Below are 18,439 nucleotides of genomic sequence, written 5' to 3' on the forward strand. Positions count from 1 at the left end.
ACCGATTCTCAGATAGATAAATTTTATCACGCTACAATAATTATATTCGATTGACATCTTGCAACCCTATTGCGTATCTGTGGATGAAACAGAATAATATAAAAATCGCGATACAAAAATAGCTGTTGATCGTAGACGGGTGAAAATTTGAAGTTGTATGTATATTTTAATGATGAAATTATAATAAAATAGAATTTAGGGGTGTGAAAAATAGATGTGGCCGATTCTCAGACCTACCCGATATATACACAAATTTTCAAACAAATTGGTTTAGCCGTTTCGGAGGAGTATGGTAACAAACACCGGGACACAAGAATTTTATATATAAGATAATGTTGCATCACTTGCATTACTATCTACCCTTAACTTAGATTAATAAGTAAGTCTACTTTAACTTAGACTACTAGGTAGTTTAAACTAAGAATATGTCCATTAACACATTTCTTAATGTCTCTATTAAGGGGAAGTTACTTTGTTCATGTGTCTTTTATAATATAAATATTTTTATACTGTTTTACACTAATTCACTAGCACTACACTAACTCAAAAGGAACTGAAAAGGTTTGGTTCGTTTTAGTCTTCTTACTCTATCAGTGTTGTCAAGAGGCTGGATTGGCTCGAAGTTCACGTGATGGTGAAGTCTATGTTGATGAGTTTCAGTGTATTTTTGGTTAACTTTGTCAACGAACTCAATTTAAGGTCCCGATGGAGATCGCTGTTTCGAATGTACCAAGATGCGCCACATTATCGATATGCTGAGGATAGATACGACACTAATTGAAGAGCACGGTGGTCGCATAAAAAATGTTAATTGTATTTTTTATGTCAAATAGACTAATTCAATCGTCACTGTAAATATTTCCTTTTAATTACAGAATCTACCAAACGTTCATGTACCATTATAATTAGGTTAATTTACATTAAATTTAATTAAATAAATATTTAAAAATGTTTTGATAGTGTTTGGTTTGATTTAGCAATATAATATAGAAAATGTGTTGAGGAACTCATATATATTTAATAATTTGATTTGATCCAATAATCGGTTTAGGAGGAAGGTGTTGATACATATAATTTATTAAGGAAAACCACCAACAATCAATATTGGTGATCTCCAATGCAGCTGCCAGAACATATTTCAATTGTGCATTGCTTTGCATCTGCTCTTCATACTAGATTATTCGGAAAATTGTTAGTCTCAGAATAAAATATAAAATCTCTGTTTTCCTGATGTTTTTTAATTGGATGGTGAATATCAATAAACTCAGTTGACGAGAATCATAAGCCTCATCTGTAAGTTGTAATTTGAACTGAAAATTTTACCTGCAGGAATTTTACATTATATTTTGCCCCAACGGTCACATTCGGGATGGAGAACTTAAAATTGGGGAAAAATACTGAACTCGCGTGTCTAATTTGTATGGCTTAACTACACGTAAGACTTAGCAGCCGAGATACAGACAGACGGATTTTCTTGTTTGGCTGCTAACTACTTAACGGAACAGGAGAATATATCCCGAAATTTGAAAGATAACGATGTAGCACAAAGTGTCGGGCATTTGCCATAAAATATACATATTTATATATTAAAAAAGAGTTTTATTTTAGATGCGTATACATTGCCTTTATGAAGTCTCGTAGTTGATATGGCTGAAGTTAATTAGCGCAATGTAAGACACGTTTTGCAAATCAGTAACGAAGCGAGCGACTGCCAGAATACGAAATGAAAGTGAGATGAATGTTTACAGAATGTTTCGTCGACACCGTGGTGACCTTCAGTGGGGCCGCTCGCTCGGGTGCTCGGGCTCAGCGCTTCAGTTCACGGCTGGGGCTACACTTTTATTACCCGACTCCATTTAACTCATTTCCTTGACGTAATACCAGCACTTCTGTAGTAGTTGCGATATATACATACCTGTAGTTATTACAAAAGGAGCACATTGCTACTGTTAGTTATGTTTCTGTATATAGCAAAGATCAAAGTAAGTTGGAAATATTCCGCACATGATAAGCAACCATGGAAACCCTATTAATAAGACCCCACTATCCATCTGTTATTAGTTTTTTTTTTATGGAATAGTAGGACAAACGAGCGTACGGGTGCTGTGTTAAGGACAAACGAGCGTACGGATACGGTGTTAAGTGATCACCGCCGCCCACATTCTCTTGCGACACCAGTGGAATCACAAGAGCATTGCCGGCCTTTAAGGAAGGAATCTGTATCTGAGAACGAACTGTTTGTTATAAAGCGCATTGTTACTATTACAAAAAAAAAGTGTTTTTGCACTTATGTATGCATGCAAGAAGTTATACTTCTTTGGCCTAACGAAGCAAGAATCATTAAAATGATTTATTCCTCGTGCTATTCTACGTTTTTAGAAAGAACTATTTTGTAAAATCTTGCAAAGATGGCTTTGACAACTAATTATTAAATAATGAATACGGCTGTATGGGCTTGAACCCTTTGCCTGTCCTAATAATGGACGAAGAAACCAAAAAAAAAATAACGAAAGACGCAAATGTCAGAAATATATCTCGCAGAAGTATTTTAAAAAATACACATTATATTACCTTGTACGAAGGTAGTAAGCTCTTTGGTAGTAGGTACAAAACTCTTCGTGTCCAAGTGTGACTCAAACTTTGCCAATCCATTTTTTAGTGAGGTTCACTTGGGAGGAGAAAGAATAAATTTAAGTACCATAAAGGTATCCTTTTCTGCAATGGAGTTCAAATATACTAACTCAAATTGTGTGTATTTGATTAATAAGTCTAAAAGGAAGAATATTATTTTATGATTTATTCATTAATTGTCATTTTGTTTCAACGAGTAATAATGTCTTGTTTACAATTCCGCAATCCGAATTGTTAGTAATGGTATAAACATGTTTTGACAATTCAAAAGTGTTCATAATAAGCCTGTTTGAATACCGATTATTGAACTTTCACAATTAAATTGACAGATTAATTAAGATAATATTTTTGAGGCAAATTAATCAGATTAACGCAACACTACGAGGTTTATTGATACGAAATAAATTGAAAAACTGAATTCTAAACAGAGCCAGATTGAAAGACCCACTTTATATCTGTGACTGAGACTAATAGCCGAAAGTAGATACTGCGAAAATTAACAACGATCTTTTAATTGATATGAATAGCGAGGATAACACGGAGAGGTCGATACGAAATTGATGAAACTACTTATTTATTGAATGACTAAGTGATTCGACAAAAATTGTTGGTGTTGTTGGTCGATGTAGTTTAGTAATTCTATTGTTACATTTTTAGAATAAGTACAATCTAAATTCACATTTTATTAGAAAGAACAGTTCGTGATACATCTGGTCTCGGAAGTCGAGACTTATTACGGAATCTGTTTGAAGATTTATATAATTATATCAATATACATATATATCTTAGTCTATATGTATATAAACTAAGATATATATGTATATGATTATAATTATACTTTGTTTTGAGGCTGAATCACACCTAAACCACTGAATGTATCGACATGAAACTACCACCATTCGATGCGGAATTTATCCTAGATGGTTTATGACTACGTTATTATTTTTTTTATTGTTTAATTTATTTCCTTTTAAAATTCGCCCAGCGAAGCGGTTGGGAACGTCTAGTATGGATATAAAATTTAAATCAATAAATTAGTGCTCTCAGAATATATCTATCAAAATATTATGTTTACTAGAGAAATAGCCATAAATATGTTAAAAAGTGTGAACTGTATAACTTTAACACTAGACATAGAACTGATAAAGAAAATAAGTAATTTTTGGAAAAATATAATACTTGACATTCATAAGAGTCATTTTCTTGATTTCCTTTCTTCTTTCCTTTTATATGTATTTTTGCATGTTTGAGTATGTATATTATTATAGTTAATACTTCGCCACGCAAAGCTCATTCTATTACGATTGTTTTAACGGTCATAAAATCATTTAAAATGATTGATTTTTGTAAGCTTAAAAAAAATCAGTGTATCCATTTGAAAGAATTGAAGTATAGCAATAAATATATAAACAGTAAGTATAGTACAGTTTTATTAGACGTTTGTGAGTTGTATAAGGCTCCACAAGGTCTGCGAATGTATTCCGCTAAATAGTGACAAAAACAAAAATTAGCACAAATGAGGCGTGTGTCATTCACCCACGATTGTATAGTTACTTTTAGCAATCAATATAACGAGGTTACAGTATTTCCATATTAATGAACAGTACATGGAGTTATTAGCTCTATAGCAATGATAGCGGCCATATTGTTAAAAATAATTTGTTTAACATTATAAGATATTTTTACATTTCATGTGTTTGAATACTTATTTCAGAATACGTTTAAAGTAATGTAAGTCGTCTACAGAGTAAGTTTGTTCTTCTAAGAAATTCTAAATTAAAATTCAAACTGTAAATTATTAGATTAGGTATTACTGATAGGATATTAATATATTATAAGGAATTTAAGATATTTTTCATTTATTTATTACACAGGTATACAATGCACAATTCTTAAATCATTTATACATCTAGATAGACTATGACAGCTGTGAAGACGTCGAAAAAAATTGAGGTTCTCTATTTGGAGTAATGCACGCGCTCTAACACAAAGTGACATGAAATCGTAAAAGTAATAAGCCTGGCCTGTTTTTTTCGGTTGTCTAGCAGCAAGGGCTCTTTCTAGACATATTAATTATCTAATGCATACTAAAATAATACACAGGATAATGAATTATGTCAAACTCTAGTACTGTTACAGCCGTTCCCAATATTCAGTCTATATCTTACTTGAGATAAAATCGTAACTATCGTTGACTTCTCCTTTTCTGTCCCAATAAACTTATCGACGGTAACTCACCTGATCCGTACACGCTGTCTGTCAATGGGACGACATATAGCTTACAAGCGATAGAAGTGTGTATGGAAATTGCAATTCACGCGTCCCAATATAAGGCGATAAGAATGATTTAACGGGTATATTGGGACAGCTACAGATTATTGACAGCTAATGACTGACAGTACTAGGTAGTAATGTATCTCTATCTGTAGATAGTATATTGGGAACGGCCGTTAGTCTACTAGTAGGTATTATTTACAGTAAATTAATAAAGTGAAGCATAATGTGAATGCAAGATTATTAATTCAGGAATCATAAAAGGTCATGACGAAACATATAGCCTAATATCCCTGACTACTACGCTAGAGGTCCCGGGTTCGAATCCCGGTAGGTGCATAATTTATATAATGAATATGGTTGTTTGTTTCCGAGTCATGAATGTTTATATGTATTTATGTATGTTTAGGTAAGTATATGTAAATATATCGTTGTCTTGTACCCATAGTACAGGCTATGCTTAGTATGGAGCAAGATAATTTGTGTAAATGTGTCAATTTCATAAAATTTACAATAAGAAAAACATTATATAAGAAATTGATGATCGATTAGACTAAACAAAGAATCAAACATATGCTGAGTGACCTGAAACCATTTTAATAAAACGTCTTGGTTCGTGATTTTTTTTTTGTTGCTTATAATTTGTTATTTAGTATATTTTGCTTTTTCTATTATTATTAATTAACTTTTTGTTGTAATGTTTCAATGTGTAACGTACGTCACTCCACACAAACCCAAGTGTTTGTTGTATTGTATTATCCTTTATGCTCCTTAAAATAAATAATAAAGAAGCCATGTGCCCTGCCCACTCCCAACTCAGATTCGCAACTATCCGGGCTGTCGATGACTTTGGTTCTCCTACGGATCCACTCATTTCTGATTCGATCTCGTTGGGAAATTCCAAGCATAACCCTCTCCGTTGCCCTCTGAGCGACAATGAGCTTCCTCAAAAGGCCCATAGTTAGCAACCACGTCTGCGTTCCGTATATCATAAATAAATTATATATTGCTTGAAATTTAACAACAAGAAGCATAGATCCCGTTAACTAAAAAAAAACCAAAGAAAAACATAACTACTAAGCAATCGCCTAAAGAAACTAAAATAGGAGACAATAATTTGCCAAGTGGCGACATTAAATCATTATATTATAGCCCTAGTCGATCATTGAACTAGGTAGGCTGCAGAAAGAACTATAGAATAGAAAACTATAGAGTCGGAATAACGTCACTTATTAGTGCATGCTTTTATTGAATTTGGTTATCAATGACTTAACCTTAAAATACTAATGATTAACATAACCTAACAACAATCAAATCTGAACAGATCAATGTTCATAAGTATATCCCAACTCTGTGGTTCAATGTAAGTAATCTCGAAAGTACATGTGAACCAAGCCTTATCAAATATAATGTAATATAATTGTTTTTATGATTACTATATTATACGTATTAATACTAATTAGCAGATGATGAATTTATTTTTGTATATTAGTAATATCAATGAATGTTTAAAATAACTTAGATTATAACTTGTATGACATGGGGTTAAATGATATTATTTTAGTAATATTATCAGTACAAGTCAAATGTCAGGAACTGATTAGTAAATTTCACTCGTAAAAAATGCCCAAGTTCCGTTATATTAGAGTCTAATTAAGTCTAATAATTAGACTTAACAATCAAGGATCATTCATTTAACGGCAGTTTTTAATAACATATCTCTAGTTACGGATACAGTGCTGTCACCGTTTAATGACAAGATCTTATCTATCAATAGTAATGTCCAACATAGTTATAGTCCAAAAATTTATGCCGAAAAGTTATTGAAATGTTAGTAAGCGTAAAAGATATAGACAACTACCTCTAGTAACTTAAACTAAGGATAGATAGGTTATTGAAAACGGCCGTAAATTTATGACGATTTGTCAGGACTTATAGACTGCTTTTTAAAATAAAATTGAAATTTATTATTATGTTTATCAAGATCTTTATCTTTCAGTTTTTAAATAAGCAAAAGTGATTACAAAATATTCATATTTCTCCATTACTTTATTTTTGTATTTTGTAAGAATTTGAAAAGTACTTGAAATCTACTCCATGCTTTCAATAAAAAAATAATTGCGAAAATAATTTGCTACCGGTCAGTGGTGCACAATGCACAAACATAATATTTATCATTAACAAACCATTGTTAATCTGTGAACATCATAATCAGCAATTCTGCAAACAGGTTATTCTACGACGTAACAAATAAATACTGCTTATCAAGGTCGGTTATAAGGATCACTCGATAGTAGGAAATGATCAAAGCAACAATTTCTTACCGTCATTAAGCCGACTATGTCAAAGGTGAGTGTATATTGACAGAGCCAATGTGTAACTTAATTTTCTTATATTTATTTAGTTTATTTTAATATACAACTCATATTTAATATTAATTTCGTATGACAAATATTTAGTTAAGCGCTATTTTTTTCAATAAATATCAAATTTTTAAGATTTTCAAATATTTATTGGAAAGACGCATGGAGAATACAAACAAATGTTTTGTGAAACTAAAAATAAATTTAAATTAAAAAAATATGTGATTATCCTAATAAGTGCTTGCATGAACTAATAAAATAATGTGATATATAATACAAGTACTTCAAAAATTCACTAGATATTTTATATTAACAACATGTTAAAAAATTATGTTCCAATATAGTAAAGTAAATTATTTATACTTAATTAAAGGTCTTATCGTTTTTAGCGGCAATACAAAAATAATTATTTTAATCGGCTAGAAAAGAGCAATAATTATATATCGAAATAAATACATAAATATTGAAAGTACGTAAAGAAATATATTTTAACACATTTCACATGACTACAAAAGAAAATGACTGAAAACTCTACAAGATAATAGTAGAGTTTAATATAGGGTTATATTTTTCAGGGTTTAATAGAAAAAGAAAAATACTATAAAATTTTATAGGCTTAAACTTCTAAGCATTCTTATATCTAGTTGTCACTAAATATCTAGTTATATAGATTACTCACTCTATTTAAAAGTCATCTTCTCTCTCTCCAATGAAGACATGACGAGACGAAACTTGCTTTCGGCGGTAAAAAGTGAAATTATCGCGACGTTGCGACTGCTAATTTATTCACTCGAAGTGAAAAACGTGGATCTGACGATACCGCTGTCTATTCGCGCAAACTATATATAAACACGTGTTTTATAATTTGAAATTCGATTGCTCGCCGGCCGATCAAAAAAAATATATAAAAAATATTCGTTCGATTTTTGAAAATTATGCGAAGTGTAATGTATCAAAGATGTTTTATTTTAAAAATAGTGAGTGCGTTCGGATGTGATCGAGTGCGGCGACGATATGCTCGAGCGATAGTGCGAAGCGCACGACTCGAGGACTTGCGGGCCACTGAACGTTCTATGCGCACTCGCAACTCGCACAGGAAACTCCGCCCGCCGCCGGCCGCTTGCTACTAGCGACTAGCGGCAAGCGATAAGCGACAAGCGAAAAACAACACGCTACTTCAATAGACTAATAATTACTATAAACCTACACTGTGTTATTAAAACGCGAATTAAAGGAATTCCGAATTTAAAACTTTTTGTCTTTATCTTACCTTTGTCACTACAAAATTACATGACAGGGAGAAGCAATTTTAAACTTGGGAGTAAGCGTTGATTATTAATAAAACACTAAACAGTTTTTGAAGTTATACTTCTTTAGGGGCGTTATGAAAAAATTATGGGAGTGAAATTTTAAGATGCGCGCGCATCACTGTAACACAAAAGTAACAGGTTGAAGTTGGTAAAATATGTCTTTTAAACATTGAAAATTAATAATTATTGACATTTGACACATTTCTGACAAATTACATTGATTGTTTGTTTTTTTGTTTGGTTTCTTCGTCCATTATTAGGACAGGCAAAATCTTTCTACAAACGTAGAATAGCACGACAAATAAATCGTTTTAAGGATTTGTGGAGGTGCCTTCCACCAGTGGGAGGCTCCTTTGCACAGGAAGCTGGCTAGATGGTGGGTACCACAACGGCGCCTATTTGTGCCGTGAAGCAGTAATGTGGAAACATTACTGTGTTTCGGTCTGAAGGGCGCCGTAGCTAGTGAAATTACTGGGCAAATGAGACTGAACATCTTATGACTCGAGGTGACGAGCGCAATTGTAGTGCCTCTCAGAATTTTTGGGTTTTTCAAGAATCCTGAACGGTACTGCATTGTAATGGGTAGGGCGTATCAATAACCATCAGCTGAACGTCATGCTTGTCTCGTCCCTTATTTTCTTTAAAAAAATTATAAATTTAACTGACATAGAAACGATCATACTACTTAACTTCAGGGTCCAGCCTTAAGTTCTCTAGGCTGAAACGCCCCAGTATCCAGGACTAGTAAGATTCGTAGACAATGAATGAGAGGCTACTCACTGGAAAATCCTCTCAAATACAAAAGCACATTGGGTCATTGTTGAAAGACAGATTGCCAAAACGCAGAATACAGGAAGAAGAAAAAAATTTACACACACACACACACACTCACGCCTTGTTCCCGTCGGGGTAGGCAGAGACAATAGAATGCCATTTGCTTCTATCCTTACAAACCTCACGCGCTTCCTCTACATTCATTACTGTTTTCATACATGCTCGCCGATTGCGGGTGCTTCGGACCTCTCCTTTTCTCAAAACATCCCCAATTTGGTCGACAAATGTTCTACGAGGTTTCCCGCGACCGACTTGCCCACACACACCTGCCTTATATATTTGATGCGTCATTCTTTCTTTCACTCATTCGCTCCACATGTCCAAAAAAATTTACGCGGGAAAGAAAAGTTTGTAATGTAACTAAAAGCGCAGAAATTAGTTGAAATGAGTTGGTTGTTAAGGCTAGTTCCTTCGTGATCTTGTTTTTAAAGCCTTATTATGAAGGTACGTATTGCATTTTAACTGACTATTGTGTAACATAATGAGCGTATAGCTGCAACTTTGTTTGTACCTAATATCAAAATTATATAAATTTGAAATAATACTTAGATCATTTATACATCTAGATAGACTATGACAGCTGTGAAAACGTCGAAAACAATTGTGTTTAGGACGAACATCTATTTTGAGGAATGCACACACTCTAACACTAAGTGTCATACAAATCGCGACACTAAAGTATTTTTCCTGGCCTGTTTTTATCAGTTGTCTTTTTTTTATGGAAAAGGAGGACAAACGAGCGTACGGGTGTTAAGTGATCACCGCCACCCTCACTCTCTTGCAACACCAGAGGAATCACAAGAGCGCCGCCGACCTTTAAGGAAGGTGTACGCGCTATTTTTGAAGGTACTCATATCGTATCGTCCTGGAAACACCGCACAAGGAAGCTCATTCCACAGCTTTGTAGTACGTGGAAGAAAGCTCTTTGAAAACCCGCTGTGGAGGACCGCCACACATCCAGATGGTGGGGATGATATCTATCTTTACTTGTGGCGTGTTGTGCGAAGGAGGAATTCGGTGGCAGGAATCAGGTGAAACAACTTTTCGGAACACTCCCCATGATAAATGCGGTAGAGGACACACAATGAAGCGATGTCTCTACGCAACGCCAAGTGATCCAGCTGTTCACAGAGCACTGAGTCCCCGACAATTCGAGCTGCTCTGCGCTTTGTACAGCGCTAGAATGTGGGCCGGCTTGAAGTATTGCCGTGCTCTATTTATGACGCCCAGTTTTTGGTTTGGCTTTGCTCTCCAGATGGCCGCGGAATCGGCAATCGCTCGAGATATCGAGACCCAGAATTCCGATACTAGGCAGTTCATGGAGCGCAGTTTAGTCCAACTTGAGAGATGGGATAGTTTTTATTTCGATTTGGGACCCACAATTATTTTTATTTCCAATATTTGTTTTGTATGGACATATTTTCTATGAGAGAATTTATTAACGCACGGGTTGACAGTTCTGCTGTGAAACAATTTCATTATAACAACATATTTACCGAAATAAATCTTGATGTTATGAAATATTATTAACAAATTCATAAAATACAGTATTTTATTTATTATGTACAGAACAACGTCTGTCGGGTCAGCTAGTCTATCGTAAATAATTTACATCCTTACTGTCACAGCCTGTATTGGCATACTTAGCATCGTTACTTACAGCGATGTTCAGTTCAGTGGTTACTTAAAAGAAAAGGCGAAATTGTCCTCGTAAAAGCGTGGTTTACTAAGGCTAGACATTATTTCACTTTTAGCCTGCAAATGCAAATTCAGCTTCACATTGCGGAGTGCAGTTCTTACGTCTGGACCGGCTCTCACAAGTACCAGGTTTTTCCATTTGACCGCATACAACGAGGAGAGGCTAGTGAATCGATAATCGATCGAGATCTAGAAGCAAATGCGTATAGATGTGTTGAGATCTGGTTCTTTTATTATTAGAACAAATAACGAGATTCCTGCCGCTGGTGGTAGTGATACGCCCTGTCTGTTGTAATGTAGTGCCGATCAGGGCTATTAGATGAATACAAAATTCTGAGCGACATCGCAATTGCGGTCGTCACTTTGAGACAAGATGTCTTATTACAAAAGAGTTAAACACGTGTTGAACACTTGTTTTAAGAAATTTCTATTAGAAATCTGTGTCTTTCTGTTGTTTACCGTTCAACAGTCTGCAACACCTAATTGCTGATATTTAAATACGAGTCGTCTTATCTAAGGTATGTCTAACGGATAGAACTTATTCTTAAGGAAGATTTACAGCCGTTCCCAATATACTATAGATAAAGTACTACCTTCTACTGTCAGTAATTAACTATCAATAATCTGAATCTGTCTCAATATACCCGATAAGTCATTCTTATCGCTTTATATTGGGACGCGTGAATTGCAATTTCCATACAAACTTCTATCGCTGGTAAGCTATACGTCGTCCAATTGACACACAGCGTGTACGGATAAGGTGAATTACCGTCGCTAAATTTATTGGGACAGAAAAGTCAACGATAGTAACGATTTTTATCTCAAGTAAGGGATAGACTGAATATTGCGAACGGCCGTTATATTATATGATAACAGATAGATGACAGCTGACAAAAATTGCGCTCCGTTCCTTTACTTTCTTTGTGGTATCTACCTATCCGACATCCTGTACAACGAAGAGCGACGCGATAAGATCACATCAATGTAGCATTACATGATCTCTCTAGAAACTTCTGAGCTCACACGGCCGAAAATTGGTATCATGAGACAGATGCAGATATGCACTGCAACTTAGTACTTTTTAGATAAGGACAAACTACCAAACTTTGGAATGAATTTCCGTGCTCGGTGTTCCCAAAATGATACTATATGGGAACCTGCAAAAAGAGCGCGAACACCTTTCTAAAAGGTGTTCCTGTGATTGCTCTGGTGTTGCAAGAAAGTGTGGGAGTCGGAGATCAAGTCAAATTGTGGCCCTCTCTTTTGTCCCCCTCTTTTATTAAAAAGACCTTTGTTACCTCTGGTGTTGCAGATGTACAGGGCTATTGGTTCTCACTTCTCGCTCATAAGAACTTACGAAGATTAAAGCGACAGTCAAAACCAGTCAAAAAAACAATGCAGTTTTCAATGAATCTTTCATACGTTTGATCTACCGTTTGTAATAAATACACATGAATAACTACTTCATGGTAAAAACACCGAAAAATATTTTCTTAAATTTAAGTTTAAGTCTCCGTATCTATGGTAAAAATGATTAATGCCACTTTTCGGATACAAGCTGGATTTTGTGAATTAGCAATAAATTATGTATACAGATTGTCCCAAAGTTTTATGATATATAGATATGAGAAAGTAGTCGAATAAGTGGGTATTTTTTTGTAAATTAATTAATTAAATGATCTAAATATGATCCCTCCTGTCTTACGCAAATCGCCAATCTTTTAATGAGTCCGCTGCCTTTTGATTTTCTTATCATTTTATGGTGAATACTCGATATGATATGGCAGAATTCTGTTTGTAACTCACCCACATTCTCGTATCGCTTTTAAACTAAAACTTTGCTATAAAGTATTTTAATTATGAAGTGGGTACTTATTTACGAATAATCAATGCTATCTATGGAATGATAATATCTCTACTTTTCGGACGTCGTCGTCGGCAATGAATAACTTTCTTGAAATTTGACTCAAACATTTTACGTTGCTCCTTTCTTTTACTATGTATATATATTTATATATATATATAGTTTATATATATAGTATTTACTATGTAAATGATGTAACTATGTAAGTGATAAAAAATATAAATACTATGTTACTTAAGAAGAGTTATTAGTTTTTGGCCATTCTTTCGATTGGCATCATAAAAGTAGGGGTGTTTTTTTTACTTTTAAATCGGTTCGAGTCCCAGAAGAGGCGAGTAATTTTTAGAAAACCTTTGAATACAGAATTACTAACTTTTAAAAATAAGATAAAGTCTTCTTTCAGTAAAATACCTTATCTACGATATTTAAGGTACTTTCCATTCATGTCCCATAACTTTGGGACACCCTGTGTAGTTTATGACACATAATCCAAAGTTGAATAAAAATATATGAACCAAAAGGAAATCTTAGAAAAATAAAAAATATATTTTTGTTTTAAGTAGCGAAGTCGTACTTGTGTGTACGTGATCTTTAATTTCTTCTACATTCAATACCAGGAGTTTTTAGAGAAATTTATCTTCCTATTCTCCATACTTGTAACAAGTAGTATACTTCTCAATACTTGCATTTGGCTTGGAAATTAAATTATTTAAACATAAAATATTTCTAAAAATGTCTATAACGTTACAGTCTAAATTCCATACAGGTAGGTGACTACGTTGAAACATGTTAGATAAAATATAAACATTATTTTCAGAAAAAAAAATATGTTCATATTCAGTTATAATAAATTCACTATACACATAGTCCGAATGTATAAAAGAGTATTTAGATTTACTCACGTTTAAAAAAATATATGAAATTGATTTTAAAAGTAATACCAATAGTGATTTTAGCGGAGTAATTCGTTTCAAAAACTAGTTAATTGTAATAATACCAGAGCATACATTAATATTGTCACTTATAAGCTTACACAGCGAAATAAAATTACGACACATGTAATCTTTAAATATTTACGTTTTTACCAACATTGTGCAATAGAATTGCCAGAATTAAAATTTGCAACATTTAATGTATGTTATTACCAAAATAGATTTGTTGAAAACACTTCGCCCTCGATTCATTTCACATAGTACTATGAAAATGTATGATGCTATTAAATAGAAGGTCACTCTCGGACCGTAGACGATGAAGTCACCATTCAGACTGTAAGTAATTTATAGACACCAGTTGTAGGGATTAGGGTCTCGACTTAAATCAATTTCGAATTGGATCCAATCATAGCATACTTGTTGCTTTGATAATAAGCTTCTTGCTCGATCAAAATGTGTACGGGTTTCATTCAATTTGATTTGATTTGTATAATTTTTCTTTGTATTATTCAAGCAAAATTCTAACAAATATACATGATAATAGTAAACAGACTCTTTAGTCTTAATAGAGTTACTATTATCGTTATGATAATAGCACAGAGTACGGATAGCTACGCACTTTCCCACTACGTCCGATCCGAATCCGATCCGTACCCGTGAAAACACGGCCCGGTGTACTCGTAGAACTATTTCTATGGTAGTTTACGCACTCGATCCGGCTTCCGCCATCCGATTTCTTTCTGTCAACGTTAGAGCGCTTTCGCACTGTGTCCGATCAGAGTCCAGGTTACCAGTGGTAGGCTCCTTTGCACAGGATGCCGGCTAGGTTATGGGTACCACAACGGCGCCTATTTCTGCCGTGAAGCATTGTTGTGTTTATAATGTGTAAGTATTACTGTGTTCCGGTCTGAAGGGCGCCGTAGCTAGTCAAATTACTGGGTAAATGAGACTTAACATCTTATGTCACAAAGTATATATTGTCTTAATTTTATGTCTTGTCGCAAAATATTATCTTTTATGTGATGTAAAATAAAATCGAAAATGGAGACACTCATTCGGTAGTAATTATAAAATTGCCTGTGGTATTGCTGTAACGCTGCGTGGTGATTGTAAAAAGCCTATTTTAGACGACGGTCCACCAAGAGAGGCTGCACCGAGAATTATTTACTTTCTTCTGCACCTTCGTACGTACAGTACGTACTTGCATTACCAGGAGTTGATGCGGATTGAAAGGACTCATGATCAACGACGTAAATGCTCTGGTGTGGCTTCGCTTAAAATACCGTTTGCCTCTGGTGTCAAAAGTGGCCTCTGAATTGCGTAGATTTGGATCGGAGATCGGACTAGTGCGTAAGTAATATCCGAATTCAGCCCGAGATTTCTAGATCTGTATTTTCACGGGTACAGATCGGACTCTGATCGGACGTAGTGCGAAAGCGCTCTTAATAAGTATGATTGGATCCAAATTTCTGACAGAGCAACGAGTCAATATATCACATCATCGAGTAATTTAAGAAATAGTGGTAATGCTCTACTGATTTCTCTGGTTTTGCAAGAGGACGTGATCACTTTCTATCGGGTACCGTACTCTAATTGTCGTCCTCTTTGTAAAAAAGTGTATATATAAAAAAATAACAGTTTGCTACTTCAAATCCATATTTATTGTGCACTTCGGGAGTCCTCCGGGGAATCCTCAGTGTACATTTTAAAAAAATAAGAAAAAAGATCAAAATAATTTATTATAAACGAATTTGGCATACTTTTTGTGTGAGCATTGATAATATGCATTAATAAGCTGTTATTTTGGCACATGCATGGATTAGCTTAGTTTAGATTTAGACTATTTGTAAAGAAAGCTTACCAACTAGACATACAATTAATACTATGACTAATTATAATTTAAAATTTCATATTTTTAATTCTTATATATTATCTAACCTGTACGCACAGCGTTGCATGTATTTGTTATTGTACTTTTAGCAGTTTAGATAAATACAAATTAGAAGGATTAAAAAAATATTCTTATAATTTAAATTAAAACTGAGTTACTAAAGATTAGAAACAGCCCTCAATAGTATAAACAGGAACTAAATCTTGGAACTGCAACACAGAATCATTATGGTTCCTGCTAAATCATATTAAAGTTAATAGTAATTATTACACACTAAATTCATATGAAATCTGCGTGTGGTCCCGTAAATCTGTCGGCAAGTCGTCAGATAATATCAATTCTCGAATTGAAATCACATCCGCTTGTCATCATCAACATCAACACGGCATCAACATTCTGTCTGAGTTCGATCTAATGCTTCACGGTTGACGGTTCGCGGTATAAACAGCCACTCATGTCGGTAATCAAGCTATTGTGCTCCTCAATAACATGGATACGAATAATACCGAATAAGTATGAATACTCAATGAACTGTAAATAAATTTGCTCTAAGTGTATCTTATAAACTATAATAGTAAGACAGCTGAAATTTTCATAGAGCGTGTTTTATTTTTGCCGCCATAACAAAATAAATCCAAGATTGCGTGCTTCAAAATGGCCGCCATATTTAAAAAAAAATGTTATAAATTAAGATAATTAAGGTAACACGGAACCTTTGTGTGTGAGTCCAACTAGCACAGGACAAGTCTTTACAGAATATAAGTTAATGATAACTACGGACAATTTTGATTCATTGTTTTAAAGCAGAAATGCTTGTACAGACCCTGTTTAATTTCATTTGAAATAGAAGTAAGTAAGTAAGTTTTATGTTATGGGTGTTAAGATTTTTTTTTCTTTATTGATTTAGGGGCTTTCATACGTATGTACATGTCAACCCCATTATAATCTAAGTACATTAAAAAGACAAAAGAAAAACAAAATTCTTAACTTAACAAACTAAAAAAAAAGTTAATAAAAGCAAAAGCAAGTTATATCTATTGTGTTCAACAAATAAGACTTATGGATTCAAACAGTCTTATGGCATCCATAGATGCAGGGCGGGCAAGTATATTTACAAACATGCCCGTATCAAATCTGTTCAAACCCATAAGTCTTACCATTTTGTCTCTACTAGACTGAAATTGGACACATTCCTTTAACAAGTGCTCAACATCCTTAATTGTTCCACATGACTCACATGAGGTGACTCCGCAATTTTCATCAAGGGTGTTAAGATGTTTTTTATAATCTGTGGAAGGAAAAAAATACAAGATGCGGTATACTATATATTTATTACAATATACACATATAAATGAAATTACAGATTAAACGAAAGCTCATTACATACCAACCCAAATCCCATCTCCAATTGTTCAATTTCCTTGTACATAACTAATCCATCAGGAAAAAGAAAGAATTATTATCACAACGTCTCTAGCGCGCCTATGATCTTCTCAAAATACATTTGTAAAAGAATTTTTTCAGAATTTTCATGAGTGTTGGTTTAGGTAAAATGCAAAGTATTCCAAACAAAACACTCAGTTAAAACTAATGGCCTGTCAGAAACGGTTTTCATGAAGGATAAATTGTGATCCGAACTATGTTGTTATTATTAGCTTCTCTAAACAGTTTTATCATGGTTTCGGCTTCGGGAGTTAACAATTTTAAACTCTAGAGTTGGATTGTTTTGTTACGTCAACTGTGTCGTTTTATATTATAATTATTATTAACTTACGGCCGTTCCCAATATTCAGCCTATCTACTTGAGATAAAAATCGTAACTATCGTTGACTTTTCTGTCCCAATAAACTTATCAACGGTAACTCACCTTATCCGTACTGTCAATGGGACGACGTATAGCTTACCAGCGATAGAAGTTTGTATGGAAATTGCAATTCACGCGTCCAATATAAGGCGATAAGAATGGCTTATCGGGTATATTGGGACAGCATCAGATTATTGACAGCTAATTACTGACCGTAGAAGGTAGTAATTTATCTCTATCTGTAGATAGTATATTGGGAACGGCCGTTAGTATATTCATAATTATAATTATTAATACTTACGTGAGGTTAATATAAGAAAACATAAAGAGTTTCTCTTAAAATATTGTAGGAAGATGATGTTAAAAATATACAAGACCCAAAATGCTATGCTCGAGTAGATCTTCCGTGTATGGAACCCCTAATTTATAAAAGACCTAGATCAGCTCGAAAAATTCAGTTTCCACTAAGGTTCCAAGGAAATTAAAGAAACTGTCATATGAATAAATAGTTGACTCACTGAAGCTAAGTTCACTTAAAGAGCGACGAGAACATGGAGACTTAATTAAAACATTTCAATTTCTTACCAAACCAACACAACTCTCTCAACACTCGAGATCATAACACCGCTTCAAATCTCCGTCTGAATTCTTGAACCCCTACCCGTATATACGTTTCCTAGCAATGCTACAGCTTGGTACAAGTGTTACCACCACACTTAACTCTACTACAAAATAACTGTGCATTTGTACTCTTCGTTGTCCTCGAAGGTTAATTGCAACGATGAAATTACAAGCACCTGTGGTATTTCTGGTTCTCAAAGTGATAAAAACGACTCTA

At 34.0% G+C, this 18,439-nt stretch overlaps 1 protein-coding gene across 1 annotated transcript in view; it reads right to left on the reverse strand.

Moving 5' to 3' along the window:
- Window positions 1–8,342, reverse strand: part of LOC126967004 (A disintegrin and metalloproteinase with thrombospondin motifs 7) — a 158,126-nt gene extending 149,784 nt beyond the window's left edge. The window contains exon 1 of the mRNA XM_050811302.1: window positions 7,948–8,342. The gene's annotated coding sequence lies outside the window, so the exon portion shown is untranslated. The remainder of the gene's footprint in view (window positions 1–7,947) is intronic.
- Between the last annotated feature and the right edge of the window lie 10,097 nt (window positions 8,343–18,439).

The sequence above is a fragment of the Leptidea sinapis genome, chromosome 12 (genome assembly GCF_905404315.1).
Source record: "Leptidea sinapis chromosome 12, ilLepSina1.1, whole genome shotgun sequence".
NCBI lineage: Eukaryota > Metazoa > Arthropoda > Insecta > Lepidoptera > Pieridae > Leptidea > Leptidea sinapis.